The sequence below is a fragment of the Saimiri boliviensis genome, chromosome 1 (genome assembly GCF_048565385.1).
Source record: "Saimiri boliviensis isolate mSaiBol1 chromosome 1, mSaiBol1.pri, whole genome shotgun sequence".
Taxonomy (NCBI): Eukaryota; Metazoa; Chordata; class Mammalia; order Primates; family Cebidae; genus Saimiri; species Saimiri boliviensis.
Genome location: NC_133449.1, coordinates 95406887 through 95427261, shown reverse-complemented (window position 1 = coordinate 95427261; position 20375 = coordinate 95406887). Strand labels below are relative to the sequence as shown.

Below are 20375 nucleotides of genomic sequence, written 5' to 3'. Positions count from 1 at the left end.
CATTCTATGATTGCCTGAGGAATAAATTAATGAGGTTACTGAGACACTGAACATTTGCATATTCACGGATGCTTATTAGGTAGAAAGTGAATGCCAGGTGCACTGAATTTGGGGGATAGAGAATTGGTTAAGAAGTCACATCTTTCCGTCCTCCAGAAAAGGGGTGTCCTGTCACTAAAAATAATATGTAACCAAAATTCCTGCCTAATGAATATCTGAACAATTATGTTATAATGGAAAGACAAGGCAAAAAAGGGTCTTGCTTCAAAGCAACAGAGAAACCAAGGCACTGCCCTTGTTATGGGGAGACCTGGATGTGGTGGTTCTGGAGCATAAAGGAAGCACACGCTATTTGCTCTCTTTGGATTTTATGCTTTAATTATGCTGGTGGTGTACACAGCTGAACATGAAGCCATTATGCCTAACGCAAAATTACCAATTTAAGAAGACCTTTACATTTGTAAATATTATTATTGACAGGTCACCCATCCAAATTGGAACAGGGAAAAGGTTTTCTAAGAAAATTATGTCAAAACCTGAATCACAGAATTAGGCTTGACTATCTCTCTAAGGGATGTCAGTACACGGTTCTGCTGTTGGTGATTTCTGCTGGGGCTGGTGTGTGGAAGCACATTGTTTGAGCTATTTGTATCTCATCATCGTGAGAAGTTTTTCCGCTGCTCTGGGTCGTGGCTTGGAGACTGCCTCCTCAGAGCTTAAATGGGCAGATTTCATATTCTTCCCATCCTTGGGAATACTTCATAAAACAGAACGACGACAGTCCATGTTTTTTTTCAGAGCACCGTGAAGTGGGAGAGCCTGTCTTGCCATTTTTTTTTTTTTTTTTTGCTACCGCTTTATACAGGTATGTTTTTTTTTCTTTCTATTTCTTTTTTCTTTTACTTTTTATTTCCTCTTTAAAGAAAATGATTGGCAGCCCTCAACCTCAAGGAAACGATCTATCAAAACCAAGCTGGGATAAGTATTTCTTTGAGAAATAATATGTATTTACCAACAGGCTCTATTCTGCCCCCTTGTTTCACAGCGTCTGGAATATCACTTCCTTTTCCTGCCCCAAACAGGAGGTAACCCCGTATTAAGACCAGAGTAGGTATGCCTGTGTGTGTGTACAATTCACACATACAGCACACATATCTATTTAGAGATTCATGATATGCATTCTAAATACCTTTTAAAGTCCCTTTTCTTAATTTTAAAAATATAATTTCCAACATCTAAAGAGTGTTTTCAAAGACTTTTGCCCTATTTTTTAAAATAGCTTCTAAACATGAATAAGGGTCTTCCCAGAGAAAAGTCAAAAAGGTTCCTAGTGTTAATTTCCATATTGCTTAAGACTTAAGCTTTTAATTTATTTTATCAAGGTTCAGGGAGTATAGCAATTGTTGGAACAACCCCCCTCCAAAAAAAAAAAAAAAATAGCCTGCACTTGTTTTCAAATTCAATTTGTTTTTTCACACAGATTTTTTATACACTCTTAAAATATACTAGAAATCACAATTATTTTAATGTGGCAGAGTTGTAACCAGAAAATTGCATATATTTTCATAAACTAGACTGTTATAGATTTATTAATATTTGTTAATAACATTATTTTAGAAAATTTTTTTAACGTCTCTCAACCCTGAAAAGGCCTGCTTGAAACATACACGGCAGCAAAATCACTGGAGTCCAGGGTTTTTGTCACACACACAGAGCACAGATTTTTTTGATTATGTAGATTTCTTTTCCTACTGCAGTTTCATATGCAAAGCATGCATCAGCCACATCCATGCTATCTCCTAAAGCAGTCATTCTGAAACCCAATCTGGGGACAGTGCAGACTAAATAAAATTTCATTTTGATTTGGCCTCCCGCTGCGAATGGGACTGCTTTGTCTCAGCCGACAGAACCAGCAAGCCAGAAAGGTATGTCCTGTTTTGCATGGCTGATGGTGTGTCTTACGGCTCACAATCAGGCCGCCCTGCTCCCGGCTCCTCCACTTCCTGCATCTCTTTCTCTTTCCCCTTCCATTTGCTCCCGTGCTGCCTGCCTTCTACCTGCAGGGCACAGCCGTGGCAAACCCGCACCGATTGTTGACTTTGGCATATGCTTAATAGCTCGCGTGGCTGTTTGCATTTTTTTTTTTTTTCACTGTCTTTGTTGGTGGTGGCTTTTTTTTTTTTTTTTTTTTTTTTTCTGTTTTGGTTTTTGTTTTGCTTAGCTTTCCTTGCCCACATTGGCTTTCCCTGTTTCTCAAGGTGTGGAATACTAAAATACTGACTGAAAGGAAAATCGTATAGGCGCTGCTGTGATGCTCCAGAGATTTTACTGGAAGATTTGTCATGCTGATTTTATTGTATATTTGAAGACGCATTTAACAGCTTTGAAGGACTTTAGCTTTCATAGCCCTTTTGAGCTGCTTTGGCAGAAAAGCAATCGCCCATTTTAGAGAAGGGGTGAAATAGAGAATAAACACTGTCTTCCAATGGGACTGAACTGTTTTGCCATCTTGGTATGCTTTATGAAATGCATTGTGGTGTTTTCCTGAAGAGCTGCAAAATATGGCTCTCCTTTAAACAATGACCTTCAGTGGGAGTCGTCTCATGAGAAACTGGGTTGTGTCAAATGCTCTTCTTACACTTGTCCCACCTCTAGGAGAATGTACCAGCAATCAGGGACAACCTGCTGTGATGTTCTCAGAAGAAGCTTTAGATAAGATGGCGAAGCACCAGGGACTGGCAGTGGTGGGAACTCAGTTTTCAAGCCCAGATTTCTCCTTGAAATTGTCATTGCTTTTGACCAATTCATAGGATGCTATAAAGGAAATAAGTTTTTTCCCTGGCTCACATATTGGCATATCACTAATCTAAATTAAATTACAGCAAACTGGTAAAGATGAAGATAGAGTAAATGACAAATAAATTGCTTAGGAGAAGAGCAGAGAGAAAAGTTCACTCTGAGTCTGGAGTTCTGCCTAAGTAATTCCACATAGGATATGAATTAGCAGATGAAAAATACCAATTAACTTCATAGGGACCTCACCCCACTCATCCAGGCAAAAGCAAAATAAGTCACATCGTGTAACTTTGTAGAAGGTCAAAAATTAACTTTTGTCAATCCATAATGTTGTAGCCATTCCAGAGTTTTGAGGGGAATGGTCCTCCAGGGGTACTTCCTGCCGCCATTTCTGAAATGTAAGGGCTGAAGTCTTTGCCATTACAATAAATTATTCTTTCACCACAAAATCTCTCAGTTCACTATTTTGCACCTGTTAGCCAAGAGCTTTGGGAGGAGTCACCAAGAGCTTTAGTAATTTGTTGATAGGCTCCCTGCATGTTACATATACCAGATTGAAGAACAAAATGAAAGTTAGTTAAAGACGTTGAAGAAACAATAGTGTGAAAACAGCACAAAATGTCATTTAGTAAAGATGCCACAGTCTCACATAAGGAAGAGGAAAATGGCAGTGCGGGCCATGACTGGCAGGTCTGGATCCATAGACTGTGATTTCCAGGATCACCCAACAGTAAGTCCTTTTGCTATAGCCTTACCATCAGAGCCATTTGTTTGTTTTGTAGCTACTGATAATATTGAAAAGCCCAAATTTGCTTTTGGTGCATAATTATAAGTATCTTTTTTTTTTTTTTTTCTGAGGCAGAGTCTTGCTCTGTCACCAGTGTCACCAGGCTGGAGTGCAGTGGCACCATCTTGGCTTACAGCAACCTCCACCTCCCAGGTTCAAGCGATTCTCCTGCCTCAGCCTCCCAAGTAGCTGGGAATACAGGTGCCCACCACCAGACCCGGCTAATTCTTGTATTTTTTTTTTTTTTTTTTTTTTTTTTTTTTAGTAGAGGAAGCATTACACCACGTTGGCCAGGATGGTCTTGATCTCTTGGCCTCATGATCCACCTGCCTTGGCCTCCCTAAGTGCTGGGATTATAGGCGTGAGCCACTGCACACAGCCATAAGTGCTCTTATAACATCCATGTGTTGGAATTTTAGGGACTTTTCTAGGTAATTAAGTGAATGTTCTAAGAAGTAAATTCTGCTATGCTGCTATACAGGCTGTCTTTAATACAATTATTTGGCAAGAATAAAGTATTTTTTTTGAAAATTCAAATGCAAACACTAGTTTTGGAACACAAAGTGCTCAAAGAAGATTTATTTGTCTATGAGAAATACATATATGCTTACAATATGTGTGTATACATGTAAATATATACACAGAGACCTAATATATCTAACATATACATATACAGTGACTAAACCAATGATGCTATTAAAAAGAATCACAAAGCTTATCTTGAAGATTAAAATCAATAAATATAATTAGCAGACAAAATTCTAAACTATAGTTTGATTTATCATATATTAATACATGTAATATACACCAAAGGTTTTTATATTAAGTCATATAATTTTATTAATTGATGGGTTCCTCTTGAATTCCATCTGCAGGAGGCAATTATCAGAGTATGATTTAAGCTATCATGTGATTTAGGGAGATGTACCCATCAATACCTTAGCGTAGGTTTGTATATCTCTGCTTTTGGTGTCTGTTATGCCTGATGCAGGTCGTCTTCCAAGTTTTAGTCCATATGTTCCAAACACACGATAGTGCAATGCGTCTGCAAGCACTACACATAATAATCTGATAGAAATATTGAAGATAAAGGCTGTCATAGTGACCCTTGGCATGTGAGTTTAGTTTCTGTACCTTTTGTTTGCTAATATTGTGATAACCAATCTGATCTTACGTATTTCATTAGCTGGACTCTTCTCCAAGTAAGAGAAAGAACACTAGCTGGAGTTAAATGTAAATTGTGGCGAAAGAGAATTCAGTTTTCTACCCACCCTTCTACCTTCCCTATCTTGGAAACAGTCAGGATGCTCAAGAATGTTCTCTGTGGAGGGAATGAGCGAGCGTGTGAATCTTGCTGGTGGAGTGCATAGCGGAAGAGCAGGAGGTGCTTGTATTGGCAGGAGCCTGGCTCCACATCGCCTAGCTCTCAGTACTCATAAGGGGAAGAAAGAGATTTGAGAGACACCAGTTCTCACTTTTAGGGCCACAGGAACTCCCCAGGCCTGTAGACCCAGTGAAAATGTATGTGCATTTCTCAAAGGAAATAACTTACATGACGCATGCAAACTGGGCTGAATAGACGCTCCCCAAATGTAAAGAATTCACAAGTTCAGGTCAGATCCAGCCACAGAAGAGTCAGGAGTGGCAAGGAAGGAGAATCATAAAATTCTCTGGAAAGGTCAGTATTAAAAAAAAAAAAGAAATTCTATTTATTTACATTTATTTATTTATACATACTCTGTAACTACTTTCTGGTTACAAAGAACACATACCATATGGAGAGATTAAAGAGAAGCAGCATTTTAGAAAGTCAGCTATATGGAAAATGCATTTTTTTATTTCTGTGGGCAAGGTAGTTAAAACAGAAAACAATAAAGAGATTGCTAGTCAGAATCCAGCTACTGAGTTTGAGTGAGGTATTACTGACAAAACATCTTCGAGTTACTTCTCAAAGCACAATGCTATACTTGCAATACAACTGCTTGTGTTGTTTTAATACAAATAGTTATATCTGATAGGAAGGTCATTTACTGTACTGGGTTTATTCAGGAAAAAATTCCCTGCTATTAAGAGGTATATGGTAATAATAAATGACTTCCGAGACCCAGAAATTACATCGAGAATAACAAACACTCAGATTTTCTGTTTACACTTAGGAAACCTTGGAAAATCCCCATAGTTCACAGATTAGGGCACATATTGGGGTGAGATTAGTCAATGAAAATTTTCAAATCTATTTTACTGTTAGAGAGAAGACTTCTACTTGACCTATCAGATCACAAGTTGTATCATCTCATCAGAGAAATTCTGTAAAGTGTGTCTTTTCCACACACAGAAATAATCTTAGACCTCAATGTTTCATCTCTTGGATATGTCCAGCAAATCTTAAATCCAGGAATAAAGAGACCCTGGATATTAAAGGTGATAGCCTAGAGAGTCTTTAGATGTGTTTGTCCTCAAAAAAAAAATGTAAGAATTGACCCAACCTTTCTTACAAAGCCCACATCAAAATGGCCATTGTCCTAGTCACATATTTAGGTAGAGAGAAGCCCGCTGGTTAAGCTTCATTGGCTACTCTTGGTTAGTTGAGGCATGGGTGCTGCTGTCACAGGTAAGACAGCCTCACAGCAGCCACTGGGGATGGACCACTGGCCAGTGAGCTGGATTGAGCTCATGGCAGGGACTCGGGATTCTACAGAGACCTGAGTTGAGACCAGGTCCACTGGAGGAGTTGCATACTCTTTCCCTACCATCCTATACAAGCCAGAGTAAAAGACCATGAGCTCACCAGCTCCAGACTGCAGCCAGGAATGCAAGCAGCCATCTAGAGATCAGATAGGAGGTGGATTCAGCAACAGGAGTGCCAGAAGATAATGCAAGGGCTCCGCATGAATCCAAGAAGTCCTACTTACTCTCATAGCCAGTAGGATCCATTAATTGCACTCACCTTTCCTCACACACCAGGACATCATCTTAGGGGAAGAAGCAGGGGGGGTGAATACATAAGAGATTGGGCATTTTATCCAAACGAAAGAATGAACACCAACTGAGAAAGACAGCTTAAATTATCAGGCCTGACAGCTCCAAACTTGATGGGACATTTAATTAATTTCTCTTCTCTACCTTCATTCACTACTGATTGAGGGCTTGGGAAGAAGCCTAGATAAGCTACAACCAAAATAAAGAAAATAAATTTAATTTTTATTTTATATACAAGATGTATTGTGATTGAAATTCTGCAACCCAGCTACACTTGAAAGATCCTAGATTTTCCCTTAAATGTCCACCATCAGTGACCCAAAGAAATGTTAGAAACTTCATATGCCAGTCTCATTATCAAGCAAGTATTGGTTGCAATAAGTCACATTAATCTTCTTCAGTACCTACCATGCAATGTAACGTTAATTCCAGAGGATAAGACGCCTGCAGTGTATGGATTTCTCACAACTATTTCTCCATTTCTTGAAGGGATATTTAATGCACAGAAGCTGATCCCAGTTGGCCTACTAATATCTCAAGTCTGAGTCCCTGGCTATTTCACGGACCACACTCAACAGGTGCCCACACAGAGTCAGTTTCTCTTTCTGAGAAATTTAAAATTTGAAGCACAGAAGGCCACTTGCTGGGGCTTGTTGAAACTGAGTGCATACATGTCAGCACAGCAGAAGACACGTGCATTTTATTTCTTATTCCAGAAGAATAAGAAATTCTTGGTCAACTCATGTCGACTTCCTTGAAATGCCACAGTGTTATCTCAGTCAATTCCCTCCCTTCTGCTTAAGTTTATTAGAATTCACTTCTGTTGTTTTCATCTTAAGAGTATTCTATGCTACCTACAGATAGGTGAGAAAAATTCTCATAAATCAGTATAACATTTGAGAACTTCCATTGTGTAACCCAAGGAAGGAAGAATAGACATGGGAATGCTCGCTCAGTCTTGGGCTTGTGTCCTCACCCTAAAACCAAAGGGTTGTTGAATTTGGTTATGGTTGTAAATGTTCACTATTTCAACCAGACATTTTCTAAAAAGGCACATAAATGTCTTCAGGAATGCCAACAGTTTATAACACAAGGATGCCATCTTACACAATTAAATGTTCTAGGGCATTGTCCATAAAGTAACTTTCCAAAAGTTATGCAGCGTTTCTTCTATTCTCTTGGTATGTTTGTTCATGTAAAACATGTATCAGATTGACTGCAAGCAGAAAACGAACTTAAAATTGAAGATAAGACTCAAAAGAATCAAGTAGTATCATAACAGTGAAGAATAAAAGCAGAACCAAGCCACTACCGTAGGAATCTAGACACAATCGGGATCTAATTATTTCCTACATAGTGAGCAAGGCAGGAGTTTTGGGATACTCAAGGAAAATGAAGAGAAACCTAAATGTTTAGGCCATAAATTATTTTGAAAGTTTGCTACTAAAACATGGTTTTTAGACTGCGCCATTAAATAGGATTTATCTCCTGGGGATTGAGGAGAAGAAAAGCCACCCAGCCTGCCCCACACAGATCAGGCTTTGCTCAAGTGATGAGAAGAAGGCCTTAAAAGTATTTCTTCTGCTTTTCACCCTGAGCAGCCTTCCAAACACTTCCATAGGAACCCCAATTGGTAATTGAAAGAGAGTAGGTAGTGTGATGAATAAGGCATAAGATAAGGCTCGGTCCTCACTTAAAAGACCTCTGTGTAATGTTTTATGTAACAATGGAGTAACACAAATTATTAGTACTATTATATATACGTGTGTGTGTGTGTGTGTGTGTGTGTGTGTGTGTGTAGGCAGGTAGCTAGATAGGTAAAATAGAATAATGAATATAGAAATAGACTACTACAGGGGTAAGGCTACATCTCATTGTTTCAATGGTTTGTTCTATGTCTGTGTAAAGGGCAAAAGAAGGTGAATGTAGCTGTACCATTATCACCCGCCCACACTAAGGATGCATTTATTTCCCTCTAGTCCATTACAGACTGCTGTGCGTTTCACTTCCAGACTCTTTTTACTTGTTAAAAAAAATACTTGAATCTTTTAATATTAAAAAAGGTTTTGAAGGAAAACAATATATTTTGGAACTGACGCGTTTTTCCAAGAAGCAGTAACTATTTATGGGCTAGGTAAATGATGACTGTTTTTTCTTACCAGCTATCTATTAGTATTTGGAGAGTGTGAACACTAATAAAGGTGAAGAACTAGGTGGAACAAGGGGATAGGGTTTAGAGTAATGGGATGAAATTAAGAAAAGGGAAATTTAGGTTGATTACCAATTACCAATTGAAAATCTTCTTAATGTTGAGGTCTATTAGACTGCAGGGTAATCTTCCAAGGGAAGTGGTGGGACTCCCATTGCTTAGATGTTTAAAATTAGAGTGGACAGAACACTATCAAGAACACCCTGTGGTGAAAGATCCACCCCGTTGTGTGGAATGAGTGAGTTCACCTTGGGGGCCTTTTCAGGCTTCAGCCTCCGTGTGACCTGGGGAGAGAGGAGAAGCAAAGCCACTCTGATCTGCCCCACACAGATCAGGCATCGCCCAAGTGATGAAGGGAAGGCTTTAAAAATACTTCCTCTGCTTTTCATGCAGAGCAGCCTTCCAGACTCTTCGATAGGAATCCCAATGAGGCAGTGCTGTTGGCAACAAACACCTTCCCAAGATACATTTCCCACCTGAAAAACTGACATCTGTCTGAGACATAACAAAAAACAGTATTTCGTGTCATGTTGTCGGGTGGCACTCTGACTTTCAGAAAAGTAAAAATGAGACTGGCTAGCAAGTGACTTTGTAATAACATGTCTATCATGACATTTGTAGGTGTATGTATTTTCTCATTCCTGAAAGACAAAGGTATAGAGGGAATGGGAGATGAAAAAGAGAGTCTGGAATTGAGAGAGAACAGGTCTGATTAGCACCTGATCCAAATCCGGCCATGTTCCGGGGACCTACGAAGGTTAATATCCGTGATTGTTTGAACAGTGGGCATTTCCCTTTGTTCCCCGGGGAGCCCATCTCAGTACCTGGAGGTCAACTTCAGAAGAGGGTCTTGAATTTAATGGGAACATGTCTGAAAATTATTATGTTAGAGCAGATGCAGTTATATCCTCTGATTTTAATGAAATACTGTTTTGTGCTCTTTGATAGGCCTTGTGTCAGTTATAATGAAGTGGGAAAGAATATTAGATCCACATGGTATTAGAAGGTATCTTTTCAGAATACGTTGTTATTCAGGGTTAAATAAGAATATCTAGCGTCAAAAGAAAGCCGGAAGAAGTATGACATGAGCTAATGCATACCTGTGTATAAATTGCTGATCTGAGGGGATGGTAGGAGCCAGAGACATGAGCGATGAAAATCCAACACACAGTACCTCTCGTAACTGGAGGTGAGGCAAGAGAGTTGAAACATCAAGCTGAGGCTGGAGAGAGCTTGTGCCCTGAAAGTGTCTATTAAGTACAATGGTCTTCTCTGTGAAGCAGAATGCTACAGACCCCTTCTTCCTTCACCTTTACTCTACCTGCCTAGTAGCCAGTGGTTACTGAAGTAATCCTTGGTCTATAAAGAAGGTAATTTGGGGCAAGAAGAGATAAGCATAATACAGGACTTCCATTTCTCTTCTGACCAGTGTGTGTGCATGCTGCGGGAGGGTTAAGAAAAAAGAATACAATTATATCTTACACGTTCTGTGTGCTGTTTCGGTTTCCCAATTCCGCCCCACAGTGAATTCTTTCTGTTTTTATGTGTTTATTGTTTTTTCTTGATTTCTTGATTTCACATCTCTGCAAGCTAAGTCAGTCAATAAAAATATCTAACTTCTACCAACTAGTTTCACACATGAAATTTCCCAGAAAAAAAAATATTATCTTCTTTTCCCTTTGGGGGAAAAACTTCTTCAGAAACATGGTTTTACACAAGGAAATATATGTTTCAGAGTTCACTTACATGTAACCTATTGCTTTGATTTTGAGACAGAGTCTCATGCTTGCTGCCCAGGCTGGAGTGCAGGGGTGCCATCTCGGCTCATTGCAGCCTCTGCCTCCCGGGTTCAAGCAATTCTCCTGCCTCAGCCTCCCGAGTAGCTGGGATTACAGCTGCATGCCACCAGGCCTGGCTAATTTTTGTAATTTTTAGTAGAGATGGGGTTTTGCCATGTTAGCCAGGCTGGTCTTGAACTCCTGATGTCAGGATGATCCACCCACCTCACCCTCCCAAAGTGCTAAGATTGCAGCCATGAGCCACTGCGCCGAGCCACATGCAACCTATTGCTTAAACATGTTGCTTGAAACAAGCCCCACATGCTGCTTATTATCAGGAATGATGCATTGAGATCAACTGTTACCTCTGCTCTGAGATCAAAGCGCCCAACAGTTGATAACGTGTCCTGACCACTAGGCTGCGGCCAACCTCCAGAAAGTGGCACTGTGACTGCACTACCCTCTGAGTGTGCCACGGCTCACAGCAGTTTCTACATCATAAGCCAGAGAGAGACCAAACTGGAGAGGAAGTGCAAAAACACCACATCCATTTCTGTTCTGCATTCTGGGCCAAGCTGCCAGAAGAGGTGCCTATTGACAAACTAAATTTTCAAAATAAGAAAGCAAGTGTTTTGCTTTCATAAAAGTGATTGATTTTGGTCAAGATTCCAATGAGTGTGTGCTCACCTTCTGAGAAATTCCAAGGTCATTAGTTAGAAAATCTTAAAGTCAAAATATGAAATCTAAGCAATGTTATTTATCTGAAACAAAACCAAAAACTTAACTGCAGAAAAAGCAACACTCCTGGAAATATTTCAGTGACTCAAATTTATCTTCACAACTGGATATATCCTGTATTAACACTTCCAAATGCTTACTTTTTATGTTCAATTAAGGGGATAATTTTTTTCATAGATCTGAGCATTGTAATTTACTTTTAAGATGATAGTAGTTTATATGTAAACATTTCAATTTCAAAGCATAAGGATGTGAGTTTATCTTTTAAGAAATGTTCAATTTTTACTAACAAAAATAATTTAATTATAGCTTAGTTTTATTTAACTGACTGATAAAAGAAAAGATGAGTTGAAGCTATGTATCAATACAGTTCACGTTTCATAATAAACTTGTTCATAAAAATATATTTTGGGCCAGGTGCGGTGGCTCACGCCTGTAATCCCAACACTTTGGGAGGCCGAGGTGGGAGGATCACAAAATCGAGACCATCCTGGCCAACATGGTGAAACCCCATCTCTATCATAAATACAAAAATTAGCTGGGCATGGTGGCACGCACCTGTAGTCCCAAGTATTCAGGAGGCTGAGGCAGGAGAATTGCTTGGACCTGGGAGGCGGAGGTTGCAGTGAACCAAGATCTTGCCACTGCACTCCAGCCTGGCACCTGGCAACGGACTAAGACTATCTCAAAAAAAAGTACATATATATATATATATATATATATATATATATATATATATGTGTGTGTGTGTGTGTGTGTGTGTGTGTGTGTGTGTGTGTGTGTGTGTATAATCATGATCACTTAACATATTTTTCATCATACTTGCTGGGGACAGAATATTCATTTCTCATAAAAATTTTGATGTCATCCTTGGGAATGGCAATTAGAGATAACCCCATACTGATTGTTTTGTTGACAGGTAGAGTGTTTAGAGTCTATTTTTCAGGTCATCATTTATGTTCAAGCAATCTCTTAGAATTCTGACTTCTCCCTGTGACTCACGGATGCTCCACCCCAACTTAGATACTCCACAAACAGCCCTGGCTGTAGTTGACATGGGTTGTGCTTTCTCTCTATTAGAACATTTTATCAACATCTGTTAAAGCTTTAAAGGACTTCCTCACAAACCTATGTGTGGGGGTCAGTATCTGCAAAGGTTCTAGTAGCTTTGCTCTTCCTTGAAGTCTTCCAGAAATTTTTTCCATTTGCTTGTGAGGTAATATGCTGTGTCTGAATAGCTGCTGGCCAAAGAAAGAAAGAAGTAACTAAGGCCTGCATTCACTGTGAGCATCTCCCACTGATAAAGAGTTCCAAGATGTGTCTCTGTGGGCTTTGAAATGTGCTGGGATGGAGAGACCTGGCCTCTAGGCTGATCCCTGAGAAACCCTACTTCAAAGGTCAGCAAAGCCTCAGCTTCCTCCACATTCCAGCGCTCTCATTCAAATTTAGAGAAGTCCCTCTGTTATAGACAGGCCAGGTGTGGCTACCTGTCCTTTACAGATGAAGAAAGGGAGGCATTCAAGCCAAGTGTCATTTCCAAAGTTACAGAATCAGTAAGCACCATGAATCAGCATTCAAACAAAGTGTTTTGACTCCATGCTACTTGTTAACTTATCCTCTGATTCACTTAGTCAAAATACGTCCTTCCACTTTTTGGTTAACAAGGGAGGATTTAGTCAGTATCTCAAAAGTGAAGCAAGGAGAAGCTTAACAATACGAAATGTCAGAGACTACAGTTTAGTCAAGTTCTGTATTCCTGCCCCACCCTGGCACCACAGTGAATGAAGTGCATGAAGGCAGATGAAAGAGAGGGAGCACACAGAAGTGGATAAAAGTCACTAGTTAAAAACTGCTTTGCAAATACGTGCAAAAAAGATGTTGTAATTTTGCTGACAAGCTATACATGTGACCAAAAAAAAATAACATTAGAGCTCCCGAAAGAGCATGAGTGGTCTCCCATCTTAAATCATAGTTGGAGTCAGGATCAGCTGCAAAATTTGTGGGCCCAGCACAAAATGAGAATGTGGGGCCCCTTGTTCAACAATGATTAAGAGTTTCAAGACAGTGACAGTAAAGCATTAAACCCAGCATGGGGCCCTACGTGACTGCACAGGCCCCACACCCGTGAAGCCAGTCATGGTCAGCATCACCTTTCCTGCCTGTTAGTCAGTTCTGCGTCAAGGACCAGATTTCAAGCTTGATATAAAGGAAAACTACCTACCAATTAGGGTTGTTTACAAATAGAGCAGATTGCTTTGTTAAGCAGGGGTTTGCCCTTCAATGGAAAGTTCAGACAGAACCTGGAAGAACATCTGTCAAGGATGTCGAAGAAGGGATTGGTCCCACATTAGGACAGAGCCAGATTTGACCTCACGGGTCCCTTCTCATGCTAAGATTCTGTGAGCCAGATAGTTTCCATCATCGTCAGATTTTTGAAAAGAGCCACTTTATGTGATTCATTAATACCACTGAAGAAGCCTACCAGATTTCTTGATGCTTTACAGAGGTACCATAACATTGCAGGGCCAGAAAATCTTGGCATTATGGCCATTTGATAGAGTAACAGTGGCTGTAAACACCTGAGCACTGAGAACATCTCCACAGCTCCACTCTGCATGAAAGGTGCTTGATAATGGACCTGACAGACAGCGAAGGAGGCTTGGGTATTTGATTGCTTCAAAATCTGTGTGTCTGTCAATGTTACACAAAGCTTAAGGTCCATTTGCAGATTAAGTCTCACAACTGAAACTTTTTGGTCACTGTGAGTCTGTGTTGTCACTGTAATTGTGGTGTCATTACACAGAGAAGCTAAGAAGCCAGCAGGAAATATTTGAAAGGGTCAGAGCCATAATATTGACATGAAAATTAAGATGAGGGTCCACAGTAAACAAAATAGCAAACGCAGTATCCCCAATGAAACCAGGCCATACATACAGTGGAGTGAAAAAAACTAGTCAGTTTTCCAACTCACATTGGATCCTAGGACCAAAGCAACGAGAAAATTGTGAAACTACCAACATCTTACCGTTTTGCCCAAGTAGCAGAATCATTAACAATATTAACATCCTATGCTTTTATCGAGTCCCCCCGGGCTGTTCAGTTGTTTGAAATTTACCTAACACGAGTGAAATTCACCCTGACTAGGAGCTAAGTTGATGTACTCCTGTTTGCATCCAAAGCTGTCATCCAATAGCATTTGCCATTGCCATTTTGTTAGTAAAATAAGAATGGCATTGGTTTCTAGCATCCTGGATTTTTGTTGAGCAAAGCAGAGCGGTGCATGAAAGGCATGTCAAGAGATGTGACGTAAATGGAAATGGCAGAGTAGCATAATGCAGCACAACAGGTGCACAAAATAGATGTTCAGAATGGTTTCTATTATTTGGCTTTTTTGGAATCAAATCAGAATCAAGAACAATAGTGGCCATTTCAGATAAATTACTTCTGCACATTCTTGCAGATTGAGCAGCTGTAAAGGAGGGGAGGGGGAAGTTGGGGGTGCTTGCTATTTGGAAGGTGGATGCAAATACATTTGTAATGTGTATACAGTATACTCTGTATATTAAATTTTTGCCTTTCATGTGCAATGATAAAAGTAGTTTTCTTTGCAGGATTGCATGTTTCATTAATACTACATTTTAATAATTAAAGAGCACAACTCTAGAGGCAATAGCTAAGATAAAAGTTTGCAGACAATCCATTATTTTTCTCAGACAGTCCTTCTGAAGAGCCCATGGAGATGCGGTTTAATGATTTAAGTTCTAAAATGGGTTGTTTAATAAAATATTGGGTGTTTATGTAGTTTTGTTCTAGCAGGCATTATCTTTTCTTTTGTCAGGTGTGGTATTATTAATGATAGGAGGGGATGATGGGCAGGTGCTCCCCTCTGCTCGTCATTACCCACTTCTGCCCACTCTCTGGCTATTTTTGCTGCATTAGGGTTACTATTTGTAATTTTTAATGTTGGGAAAGAAGAGGTTTGTTGTCTTTTTAATCCTCTGTGTTAGTATATTCTATTCTATTAGAATTCAGAGAGAGAGAGAGAAAGGGAGGTGGACATTGGTTAAGGGGGATATATAATTGGGTGTAGTGAGATTAAACTATTATTAGTATACACTTCTAATGGATGCCCCGTAAAGAACCGATGGCCAAGGCATTAATGAGTTATGAAGGAAGAGTAGGCAAGCTGGACAGCATTCCTATTATTACAATCCTACTGATACACACACTGTTCAGCAACTCCATGAAAGGAACACTAAACTCCTGATGTATTAAAGCAGAGTAATTTTCCTTCAGAATTATCTGTTCTTTTTTTTCATCTGTAACTTCCAATTTGCAAGATCTTCCTCACATGCCAATCTCGATATTCAGTTCTGCTCCCACCCCAAGCCTTGACTATTTTTTTAAACCCCCTAAAACACTCAAATCTAACAGAGAAATATACAAATGCATATGAAAAATGGCCTCTTCTTTGATTAAAAAAGAAAAGAAAAAGCAAGATATGTGAACACTAATGCCCCCAGGTGATGGGAGTAGGAAATGAGTTAAAGAGCACTGTTTTAGGTATTAAATATTCAAGAGCTAAATAAACAAAACAAAACATTTAGATGTGAAAACTATAATGCGCTTTGATGTCAGAGTTTAAAAAATAATCAGAGCTACATCCTTTTGCTTTGGTTCTCCATGTTGCAGGTGAAAAATCAAAAAGAAAGTGAAAGTGAATAGATTTTCACAGATACATTAGATAGCATGCTTGAGGGTGTTTGATGGCTTACTCTGGTTTAAGCATGTATCTGAGACATTATGCTCCACTTAAATTATGTAAATATGTAAAATAAGTCTCTTCCACCTTATATTTTTCTACTCTGCCTCTTCCAATAAAGTGGGGTTCTCCCCTCTTAAAGGAACATGTCATAGACTGATGACAACAGCAGAGAAGTCCTAACACATCAGTTGGATCACTTGGAGTTATGTTTGTGTGATCTTTTCAACAGATTTTTGATAATACTTTTATCTAAGATGGAATTGCTGCTGCACTTGACTAAAATGTATAATGATGCATGCTTGCATAATGCGTTCTCCCTGAAAGCATCACTCCACAGGATGATAATGATTTTGAGGCTTATTTTTAAACTTCTGCAAGAATTAGTACTTGAAGTCTTATTCCGTTGTAAAGTTTTGAATCATATTCTTTCTAAATAAATATATTTTTAAAAAAACAATTTTAAATTCCGCAGCTGCCTGTGTTTCCTGTTATTTCTCCCTACCTTTCTTCTGCGGAGGCCTGTCCAGCAACTTGGAATGTGTTTGTAAAATACGAAGGAAGCTAGGATAGTGTTCCAATGGAAACTGAGCTCCCTCCCTAAATGGAATGTTTATGTAAGCAATTTCACATGATAAGGTTTATGGTTAAGGTAGCACACATCCAAGACCCAGGATTTAACCTTCCAAAGATGCAGTTTCATTTTTTGATGTATCTTTTCGCTTTTATAAAATGGGTTTCAGCTCTCATACATAAACTACTAGGTAGAGAAATGAAAAGTTCTTTGCATGAAAAATGGTATCCTTAGGTATATGAAAACTTGCTGTTGGAAGTAATTTTCACTTTTTTCCATTCGTTTTTATTGCTTTCCAAAGTGAAAACTCCATAGATTCAGAAGCCAAAGGGCCTTTTGAAAAATGCCACTTTCAGATTTCAGCCAACAGCCACAGCTGAATTGACAAGGAAGGGTTCTAACAAGACAGTTGCTTGCTGCCGGCTACAGTTCCCACTTTTGTTTCCTATGGAAACTAACAGGGGGCAAATTGAAAGAGTGATTATTTTAAGCCTCCACTGTCTTTCCTGATCCAGTGTCTACAGTATTTTCATAGAAAATGGGAGCAGGAAAAGCAGAGGAGATGTCAGGTCTTGTCAGTTTCAGCTGTGGTTGTTGGCAGAGAGCGGAAAGTTTTAGCTTTTCAAACAAGCTGCAGGAATCTGTGTTCTTTTTACTTTTAAAACAAAAATGTTAGTCGAACATCCGCTTCACCTTTACCTGTCCCTTCCGTGTCTTCCTTTTTGCATCCTTATTTTTAGGAAGCAAAAATGGCCCAATGGTTCATATGGACACTTACGAGGGGAAATTGCAGTGCCAAAACTTTGTTCCAGTAAATTAACCCATGAATAATGGATTCTCTCTAACTGCTGGACGCTGTATCTGTGAATGCAAGTAACTGGTTTATTCCATTGGTAATTTATTCTAACCCTTGGTTTTCTTGGTTGTTTCCCTTCCTATGAACATTTCTTTATTTAGAAATCTCATCTTTTATGAGGTTAGGGAAAAAAAAAGGCAGAAGATACAGTAAATATCAATTGCCCAGAAAACATGAATTAGTACTAATCAATCATAATGCTAAAACTCCCGTAAATAAAGAATTAGTTCTGTCTTTGCATGAATAAATCTTCTCCTCCATTGTGAGTCACTTCTCTAGGTAACTTTAATAAAATCACTACATTTAAATTTCAGGAATTCAGTATATTTCCTTATTTTTGATCCTCCAATTCTGGCCAATCCTTTCTTTAATCACACAATGGTTTGAATGAGTTTATAGTTTAATTACATTCCATTTTAAGATGCCAGGGTCTATCACTAAATAGAGAATCATTTCTTTGAATGTTTCACATAATCCTGCAAAGGGAGTTCTTATGCTTATGCTCCTGATAGCATCCATTATTATTGGGTGGTTACTATGCACTAGGCACTTAGCATGCATTGTCCCTATTAATTCTCCCAATAATGTTTTGAGGTACTGACTATTATCCTTGTTTTGCAGATGAGAAAACTAAGGGTGGGTTAAATAACTTGCAAATGTCACACACTAAGACATAGAGGAGAATGCAGGTGCAGGCCTTTCTGACTCAGAATGCACATTCTTAACAACTGTGCTATATCCCATTTTTGACCTCCACTTGCACACATATGAGGGAGAGAGGGTGGGAAATGATAGAAAACAATTATCCGTGTCCTGTTTACACTGTAGACAGAAAGAACGCCCCACACTGTTAACCTGACACGTTGGACAGCACGGCATATATGCTCATTATAGTGCTGCAAGGTAATTAGGAAGAATGAAAGCTGTTCACAGAAAGAGCTATAAATAGTCAGAGATCTGATTTGTCTTCTTACTTTGTGGCTTCCCAGCGTCTCCAGTGAGCCTGGGTGTCCGCGGCTTCCCACCCTGTCCCTCCCGTCTTATCTGCAGAGAAGAGGCCTTGCTGTGGGAGCATCCTCACCGGGCACTGCTCCTTCCAAGGCTGCCTGGGGACCAGAGCCTGGCCCTGATGCTGACAGGACAGGGGAACACAGGAGACATATGACCTTACAGGCATGGACACCACATCCCTAGCATCCAGGCTTCTTGGGAGAAAAGGAGAAGGATTATGTTTACAGGAGGAGAAGGGATTGGCCCAGATATGTTCTATACCTTCCAAAATATCCTCCCCACCTCCATACACAGACACACACACACACACACACACACACACACACACACACACACACGAACAAACCATGTTTCAGTCTTGTCTCAGAGTCAAGAGTAGATCTCTATATTTAGGCTCCATCAGCTCAAAATTGTCTAAATTTTTTTGACAAGGCAAAAAGAAAAAAGACATTCATCCTGCAAATCACAGTTAATGCTATTACAAGTCAAATATCTACGAGCTTTAACAATTGATGTAAAGGTTGTATTTAAAGTTTGAACAAAGACCCCAAATTGTTTCCCATGTTGCTGAAGGTAGGGAGGGAGAGGACGTCAGGTAGCACTAAGACATTTGTGACCTGGAGATGAAAGCCAGATAGCAGACTGGATGCTTGGGATGAGGAGGAGAGAGCTGAAGAGCTCCTCTACTCTATGGATAATCAGCTTTTATGTGTACTGTCTGTACTCCTGAGCATTTTTGTGCACACAATCTCATTCAGAAAGCTGAGAAGAAAACTCTCAAAATAATACTTTCTGCTTTTAATTTAAAAAAAGAGGTTCTCCCCCCCAAACTACTAAGGTAAATTGCCAACTTCCCTTTTTTCAGGAAAATAAAATCTGATCTTTTAGACTGAACTCTTACTGATTCTAATTTGATAACGATATTTTATGAGACAACTGTGTCTATGTTTCTTGAGAGGCACATTTTAGCCTGCCAGAGCAAAACCCCCAAATGACTTCAAAAAACCATTTTGCACATCAAGAATACATAGCATTTTCATAGAGCAAATCTCCAAAACCTTATAATTAAAAAAATTCTAATCTACAAATCTGCACTCATCTCGATAGTATATACATAGATACATAGGTGTGTGTATATGTACATATATGTGCACACACACTCACACCTATTAATTGAGAGTATGTCAGAGGCACACACTCCGAGGTCCCAGTCAACACTCTGGGTTTGAATTTGAGACCTACCTTTTACTAATCGTATAAACGTGTATAAATTCCTTAGACTCTTTGTGCCTTGGCTTTTCGTCTCTAAAATAGGAAACAATAGCAGCACTTATGGCCCTAGTACATAGTAAGAATTATGAAAGTGTCTGTTAAATGAATAAATATCATAATGGCGATAATCTCCCTCGAAATCATCTGATGAAATGCTATGGTCCGCGTTTTCTCTGATAAAGTCATTCAGGCTTAGAAGCTCCATTCTATCACAGTTTGGAGACACAGTTAATGTGGTGTTAATTCCAAGTCAGCCTGACCTCAAAGCCTGTGTTCTTTCCACTAAATCACATTGTACGTTTTCTTAATTTAGACTCATCAATGTATTTTCTTTCATATACCTACTGATTTTTAAGGCTTATATTTATTTTTTTACTTGAAGATTTTTTAAAGATATCATGGGTGCAAATTCTTTAATGATTATATAGCCTTTTGTTTACATTTGATTTTGAACTTGTATTTTACATAGTTTTAAAAATGAAGACGAATCAATCATTTCTTGCAGTATCTTTGGTTATCATTTAAGAGTTTATTAAACTCAATGTTGAAAATATACTTTTTTCCTGAAATATTTAGTTTTGATTTTATATTTAAAATACATCATCTGCAATAT

At 39.1% G+C, this 20375-nt stretch overlaps 1 long non-coding RNA gene across 1 annotated transcript in view; it reads left to right on the top strand.

Moving 5' to 3' along the window:
* The first annotated feature begins 1734 nt into the window (after positions 1-1734).
* LOC120360512 (uncharacterized) overlaps positions 1735-20375 on the top strand; it is an 85967-nt gene continuing 67326 nt past the window's right edge. The window contains exon 1 of the long non-coding RNA XR_005576988.2: positions 1735-1925. This is a non-coding gene — a long non-coding RNA (uncharacterized LOC120360512). The remainder of the gene's footprint in view (positions 1926-20375) is intronic.